Source organism: Ceratina calcarata, unplaced genomic scaffold, assembly GCF_001652005.2.
Source record: "Ceratina calcarata isolate Rehan_Ccalc_2016 unplaced genomic scaffold, ASM165200v1 scaffold297.2, whole genome shotgun sequence".
NCBI lineage: Eukaryota > Metazoa > Arthropoda > Insecta > Hymenoptera > Apidae > Ceratina > Ceratina calcarata.
This window is the reverse complement of record NW_017152138.1, coordinates 508,614-516,143: the sequence shown is the minus strand read 5'-3', so window position 1 is coordinate 516,143 and position 7,530 is coordinate 508,614. Positions and strand designations below refer to the sequence as shown.

The window sequence follows — 7,530 nt, the reverse complement described above, 5'->3', positions numbered from 1 at the left end:
GTATATACAGGGTGTAAACCTTGTACGTATGTATGTTTGTCGGGGTAATTTGATTTATTTGAGTTCATCGCAAAGTTTAATTAAAGTCTATTACTTCACAGTCCATTGAGAAATAATACGCATTATTTAATCGAAAGTGACTTTCAACAGCTGAGGTAGCACGTTCAAGGTTCTCATTTATTTGAAAAGTAGGAACCGTAACAAACGCAATCAGCACAGGTTTATCCGTAATAAAGTAACGATATCAACGAACACATAGTGTTATTGTATCCGAAGTAACGCAATCAACTACCCGGTGGTAGCGTCAATTACTGAAATGTCGATTGACCAACAAGAAAATAACAACAATAGCTGTACCAGGGACAGAGTGTCGCTGATACTCGCCTTGTGGTTTATCGATCTCCGCCGCGTTTGCCCTCAAACTCAGCTGTCGCTCGGTAAGGAAAGGCGAAGGCAAAGACCATGGTTCACCGTTTAATCAAACGTGACAAGAGGAAAAACTTGAATTCTTGAAGAAGTTTTCAATTATTTTTTGTAACATGTAATACATTGGGCGTATGAATTAATTTCCGACCTTCAATAACTTCTGGCCATATTCGTACTTACAACACTTGCATATATCTGGAATTAACGTGCCATGTACCCTTCACTATTTTTCGAAATGTTGACTATGTACTGTAAGTACATTTTATTTAGTCGCTCCCTCCCTGATTGCGATAGTTTATAAATATGTTATAAAAACCAATATTCTGAACAACTTCCTTATAAAACAGAGTACCCTGGTCAGGTAGCCCCACATTTTCCAGAGCTAAAGGCCACAATTTTATAACTCAACCGTACGACGATCGATATTATGATAATCGAAGTTGTATCTGATGAGTGCGAAATTGGAATAGATTAAGAAGTCCTTAAACAAACAATCAGTTTATTTAAAGGAAAAGTTAGAGTTTTACAAACTTCGGTAATTGAATTCATCACTATAACTTTAGCCGCTATTGGTTGCCGTAGGGTTTGTTATAAAATCACGGAGCATTTCGCGGCAGCGTACTCTACTCCATTTCATAAGGAAGATCTTAAGAATATAACATATTCAAAAACCATTGCAATCAATTAATTATAGCACACAGTATCGTAAACATTATCGCGAATAACTCAGAAAGTAATATTCACGACATTTTCCAGGAACTGGATTGAAATGAGAATCCTAGATATTGTCAGGATAACTTTATTCACTCCTAAAAAAAACGTTCACGCACTCTTCGCGTCGGATTCCCAACACTTGTGCGCGCGTTTCCTTTCCCCTGAAAAAGGTGCGTGTCCCATTCTTTTTGAATATATCATCATCTAGACTTCACGGTAAATCAAGCAAACAATGAACAATCGAACTTCCTCAAAATCTGTCTCTAACCTAACTCTAAAAAAAAAAACAGATCTCTTCGATAGGCAAAATGTCCAAATGTCTGACACGCGTAATCGCGTGTAGCCGTGTAATTACGGCGCGTGTGCGTCTCCCGGTTTTACCGGCGAACAAAATAGCCGGCCTTCAGATATTAATCGTACGGCCCTTTATCGCTATCAGACGTCGCTGTTTGCGATTTATTGCGTCGTGGGCCCCTTTTTAAGATAAACAGATCTGGAAATCGCGTGCTCGATGCCGGGTCCAATAAAACGGCAATCCTTCGGCTACGGAATAGGTTACGAAGTTCATTTCTAAGTTTGAACGATGTAACGACACGCTAGCCAAAACTTAAAGGCCCTCGCCAGCGGTTTGATTTATTCGCGGTTACCTAAATTTAACTAATTCTGCCAAACATTCCATTCCTTGATCGAGTTTTTTCTTATACAGAATCTCGAATGGGCGAAAATTTATTTTTCGACCTTCGGTCTGTTTCATGTTCTTAGATGCACAAGTACAAATTTCCTTTGCGCCGTCGAAAACAAGAAAAAGACCTCGTACACGATTACTGCACGTCAGTCAGTATCTCCGCCTGTCGGGAATACTCCATTAATCATTCAACGCACTAATGGTTCGCCAAAGGGGATCGAAGACAGCGAGGACGACACTTTAGATATGCGCTCGTGCATGGGCTATCGCGAAGGATGGAGGATCGTGAAAGTCTCCTTTCACAAGCTTACTACCAATTTTTTCGCAAACACGCGAGCAACAGAGGCGGGTGTCTTCCTCTTTGATCGAATTCCACTAGACGATGGCAGCGAAGCGATACGACACCGTTATCGTAAGTGCCACCGAATAGAACGGTAAAGATGATAAAGACACTGGAACGTAATCGCATCGCGCAGGGACGAGTAGCGTCCAAGATATTGTGTGTCATCGGGTGTGCCTATACCTGCAGTGTATACAGTTTACATTACGCGCTGCTCGACCGAAAATTCAGAAGAAATTAGATAATGTCGTAACACTTTTGCTGTCGAGCGTTTTAAGTTCATAAAAAACAATATAAATTACGGAAGATCAATTTAAAATTTGTCTTGGATGGTTTGAGTGAGTGATACCTTATTTCATTATAAACTCTGATAAGAAATATTTTTTTGCTTCTGATTTCTACCAAATGCAACTTTTTGACAATCTTGTTATACATTATCTACTAGACTTCCTAACTTCTCAAAAGCTTCAAATCATGCGGTTAAATCAAAAAGTTATTGTGCTTTGCGTATGAATAGTTTTTACACCAACTACAAGTGGTAAAACGAATTGAGAATGTAGTCTACGCTATACATATAATAAAACGTTCGTCTTTATTGACAGGAGATAAGTTGATGTGTCGGATCGTTAGGCAACGTGATGAACCTCAGCCGAAAAGTCCCGAGGCGTGCATTGTACTCTTGTTGAGCACGAGAAGACCGAAGAAATACGAGGAAGAGGTAAGAGAGCGGATCGAGCGTATGCGACCAAAGAGGGTGGGCTTTTTTGTTCCGTTGATAGGAGATGAAAAATGGAGAGTGACGGAGAGCTCGATTAGAAACAAGAATATGAATCGGGCGCCCTCCGATCGTCAATATTCATGAAACGTAGCCGTAGCCGGGCGTCGTTACTTAGGCACCTCGGCCATCTGGGAAAGAAAAGCCGACCACGAAACGAAGGGATGATGCAGACTACTGTACCTCTCCATGTGCGTGTCTAAGAAGCATGTGTGAGCTAAAAACCAGACACGGTATTTTCAGCTCGCCGATAAAGTGTTTAACGAGGTGAAAGTAGAAAGTCTGCAAAATCTGTGAATCGACACGCCGTCGACGTAATTAAACAGGAAGATAATTAGGGATGTTCGAAAAAGAGCGAATTGGACAATGTACTTTAGATAACATAAAACTAATGCTTGCATAATCACCGTTTTCTTCAATGTGAAGCATTTTATAAAATACTCTTGACAATTTTACAAGATTCACAAAATTACAAGAGTTTAAAAACGATGTAAAACAGTTAAAATAAGTTGTACAAATAGTACGGCGCCTTAAAATAACAAAGCTTTCTCGGTGAGTAATATCCCTCAGTTAGTGAAATTAAAACGTACATAATTGAGACAGAAAATATTTACCCTGTTGTTCGCATCCAATTTGAGTGATTATGAACGTCAGATCGCGAATAAAATTAGCCGTCCCGTGACCGGAACAATTCCCCTTTTCAGCGACCTCCGTCCGACGACCGGAGGTAAGATTCGTTTTTCATAGGAACACAAAAGGATCTGAAATGTAGAGGAAAATTTCAGCGTCCTTATTGTCGTTGAAACTTTTCGACGACACCTAGAGCTGGCACTGGGCTAGCTTTCTCCGTTGCAAAGTTGCCAGTTTTTGTTGCGCCGCAACGTTGAAACTTACAGGAAGCTGCGAGCTTCGCAGGTCGCGGTGTGATGAATTATTGTACATTAGCGGAGAACGGTGCTTTGTCCCGGGAATACTGGGCATACAAAGTTAAAGACTCCAGCGAATTTTGTATTCCGCTGGTACGGGATTGTTGCGAAAAATAACAGGTCACGGGAATTACGGACGACTCGTTGAATTAGTTGAATGAACGAGGTCCTGAAATTGACAACTTCCCAGTCGCGCGCATTTATCCGAAATCCTTCGGATTCAATTGCGTTTACACCAAGTTGACGTCAAATTTTTAATAATATAAAATCAAATTAATTTTATCCTTTGACCTTTAGCTGATGGAAATAAGATATTATCAGTGATAATATTTTTAAAATAAATCAGCGACAAAGATATTTTTAAAACGAGGACAATTCCAATTGATGAGTGGCAAAAAATTGTCCACTGGCCGAAATTAAATTTTCAACGAAACAACATTCCTTCCCACCGATTGGTCCATTGTACACAGATGCTAAATCGGTCGACCTCTCGTAGCAGCGAGCCGAGAATAATGCGATTCGCGAATAAAATCCGTGCCAATTTTCATCCGGATTTCCTAGCGTGGCTGTACCTACGCTGCCGGAGCGAATGGCTGACGCACGTTGATTGCATACCTTATAACCGCAAGAAAGGATACATCGTTCACACGGATACGCACTTATCCTTCCGGAGTGAGCTACGAGCGCAGTCGCAAATAATCAACTATGCTCGAGGAGATTTCTCAGCGGGTCCCGAGTAAGTCGAGTTCGCTTCACATAAACGTATAAATCGTTGGATAACGTTCTTCGTCTCTGCCTCCGGCGAGGCGGAGGACGCCTAACTTACTAGCATGCTCTCGCGAAAACAATCAAAGATTCACGAGCCTGCGAAATGAAGCCAGCTTAGTAGTTCGTGTCTCTGCTGAGTTCCTTGTGTGAATACGTGATTATACTTGTTACTTTCCCGATTCCATATTGATGATTCAAACTGTAGATATTTTATTGACATTTCATAACGATGAGGAACAGACGTATTATTCTAAATCGCATCGAGGGATGCGTGATGCATTGATAAACATACGAGCGTCGACATAAAAATTATACGTTTGTTATTCGTCTTGTGGACGTGTATATAATTTTATGATACCATCGAGATTTAACATTAGAACGTTATTTGACGATCGATCGCACAGAATGTTTGGTTGTGACAAGTACATGAGCGAAATATTGCGAGAAGATATTGTGCTGATCAAAATTGTCTTTGAGTTTCACTGTTAATTTAGAAATGAACCCCAACATGAGATGATGGATAAAATCGATGAGCGCGAAGATCAAGCGTCGAGTTGGAACATGTTTTGCATACATGTATTTTCTAGTAATCATCAGATCTCTGAGGATTTAACAGCGTCAGAGGCGGTGCTGCAACCATTTGTAATCAGGGTCAGACCGCAATACATGTAGATACGTAGGTAGGTACCGAAGTACATACATCGTAGGAAAAGGCTACATCACAGTGGTCAAACGTCCTAAATTTGATAGAGTTGTGCCTGTAATTACTAATCAATTTCACGCATCAATTGACGCTCTACACGGATTTAATACGAATTTATAGCTCGTAATCAGTGAACATCATAGCGACGGAAGTGTTACGGCTGCGATGGTGAAATGTCTTCAATTTCAATGGCATTAAACTGTTTCTAGACTGCGTAACAAAACATGTTGTATGACTTATATTAGTTGAAATTATATTGCATGCAGGATTTGAGACATGGTGGCGTTAAATATTAACGATTCAAGCGAGAAAAGCGTAAGGTTCCATTTTACATAAAGCTCGAATAGAGGATCTGGTGCTAACAAACATGATGAGAATAACTGATTGGAGGCAAACTATGAAATTGTTTTCAATGATTGTAATTTACAGACTTGAATGTTTTCAAAAGATGAGAGGACCATTTCCATTTAATTCACTCGACAAACATTGATTTAATTGCAGAAACTAAATGTAACGATATTATACCATTGTCAGCAATTCCAAATTAATTCGTAACAAATTTTTGCGGAGATTAAATTACAATTATCATCGACAACAATCTTTCACAGTTTCCTAAACAGAGAAACGAACACACGGGGCAAGAAATCACGGTTAATTGGAGCTGCGAGAAAGGGAAACAACGTTCTCCGGAAGCAAGCGATAAGAAACCATTTTCCACACCCCCGCACGAAATTACCGTCAAAGTGTTTATTTCTTCCAGTTCAATGGCGAATCTGGTCCGATCTGGCGCACTTTCTTAATTGCATCGGTAAAGTTAAGAAGGGACGAAAGAGAAACAGAAGAAACTCGCTCGGGTCTTAAGAAAAACGCACAGATATTTTTTATCTAAGTAGTGTTTCGTTTTCAGTTGCTCGCGTGAACAAGGGAAATCACGATCAATAATAAATTAAATGCCAATCCGATACGTACGATCAAACAGCAATATTCAATTGACAATTTTCGAAATTTTACTGTAAATACCATCTATGTCGTACTCATTTGTTTTTTTAAAAGTAAAACAGCCAGCAATCTACCAATTGAGATTTTCTTGGTTTCTGCACTAAGAATATTAATTAATGTACTTATTACTTAGGTTAACATCGAAAGAAACAACCATACACGTACGCGGCTAATAATAGATCTATTATACGGACATTAGGAGTGCTACAGCTAACGGATGGAATAATTACCGCCTAGCATCCACTTTATGTATACACCGTTAATACACACAAGCCACGTCTGCGAGCGCACATAATTGTAGCTAGCAGTACCACTCGACCAAGCAGCGAAAAACAGTAAAAAGAGGGGAGAGGAATATAAAAAAGGGGCATAAGAACGAGATTCCTCGTAAGAATTAGACAAGTACTTTGCGTGGTATCGTGACCGGAGCAATTTGCATCGTAATGTAAGTCAATTACTGCGCGTTCCATAAATCACGAACACGTACGTACACGCCACCGCACCGGTAGATAGTAACCCAGCGTGGCGGCTTTGTACACGGTTCTCCACTTCTGGGATTACCAGAAATTCGCGGGCCAGGCACGCGGTTACGGAGTAGCGGGGACGGCGCAACTTCCGGTCCAACTAACGCGTACAATGCGTTAATACGGCCGCGTTTCAATCCCGTTTCTACGAATTTACATATTTCCATAAACGTTACGCAAGTCTTTCGTGCAACTACCATCGAAACTGCCCTGCAGCTTTTCAAGCGAATTTCGCGATTGGAGAACTTCTTCCGTGACAGTTTTGAAAGTCTCGAAGGGAGGAAGGGATAATACTAATACTGATCTCCTAGAATTCGCGAGAAAGTTTCGCAGAGATGTTTTCGTTCAATGACCTGTGCTAACGTGATGTGCATTAAACGATTCAGAAAAGAGGATATTCCTGAAAATATTTTTCACTCTTCTGCGTACACCCGGATTTAAATATGAAAGATAATTAGAAATTAAAACAATATTCCTCTCGAAATAATAATAATAATAATAATAATAATAATAGTAGTAGTAATACAATCAGAATCCTCACTCATCTTGCGGTTTTTTATATGCATTATTTACATTTTTTACGTTTTACTTTCATTTTAATACGTGCTACGCTAGCATATATACGTGCCCTCACGCTTGCGCTTTCCTAATTATTTAAATACATTTTTAG

At 39.9% G+C, this 7,530-nt stretch overlaps 1 long non-coding RNA gene across 3 annotated transcripts; it reads left to right on the top strand.

Moving 5' to 3' along the window:
• The first annotated feature begins 2,091 nt into the window (after nucleotides 1–2,091).
• On the top strand, nucleotides 2,092–7,289 carry LOC113464212 (uncharacterized). 3 transcript variants are annotated; one of them, XR_003389057.1, is made up of 4 exons: nucleotides 2,092–2,237; nucleotides 2,768–4,602; nucleotides 5,129–5,314; nucleotides 5,458–7,289. It is a non-coding gene; the product is annotated as an uncharacterized LOC113464212 (long non-coding RNA). The 3 variants fall into 3 exon arrangements; XR_003389058.1 differs by having other exon boundaries at nucleotides 5,129–6,145; nucleotides 6,245–7,289; XR_003389056.1 differs by having other exon boundaries at nucleotides 5,129–7,289.
• Nucleotides 7,290–7,530: the final 241 nt, after the last annotated feature.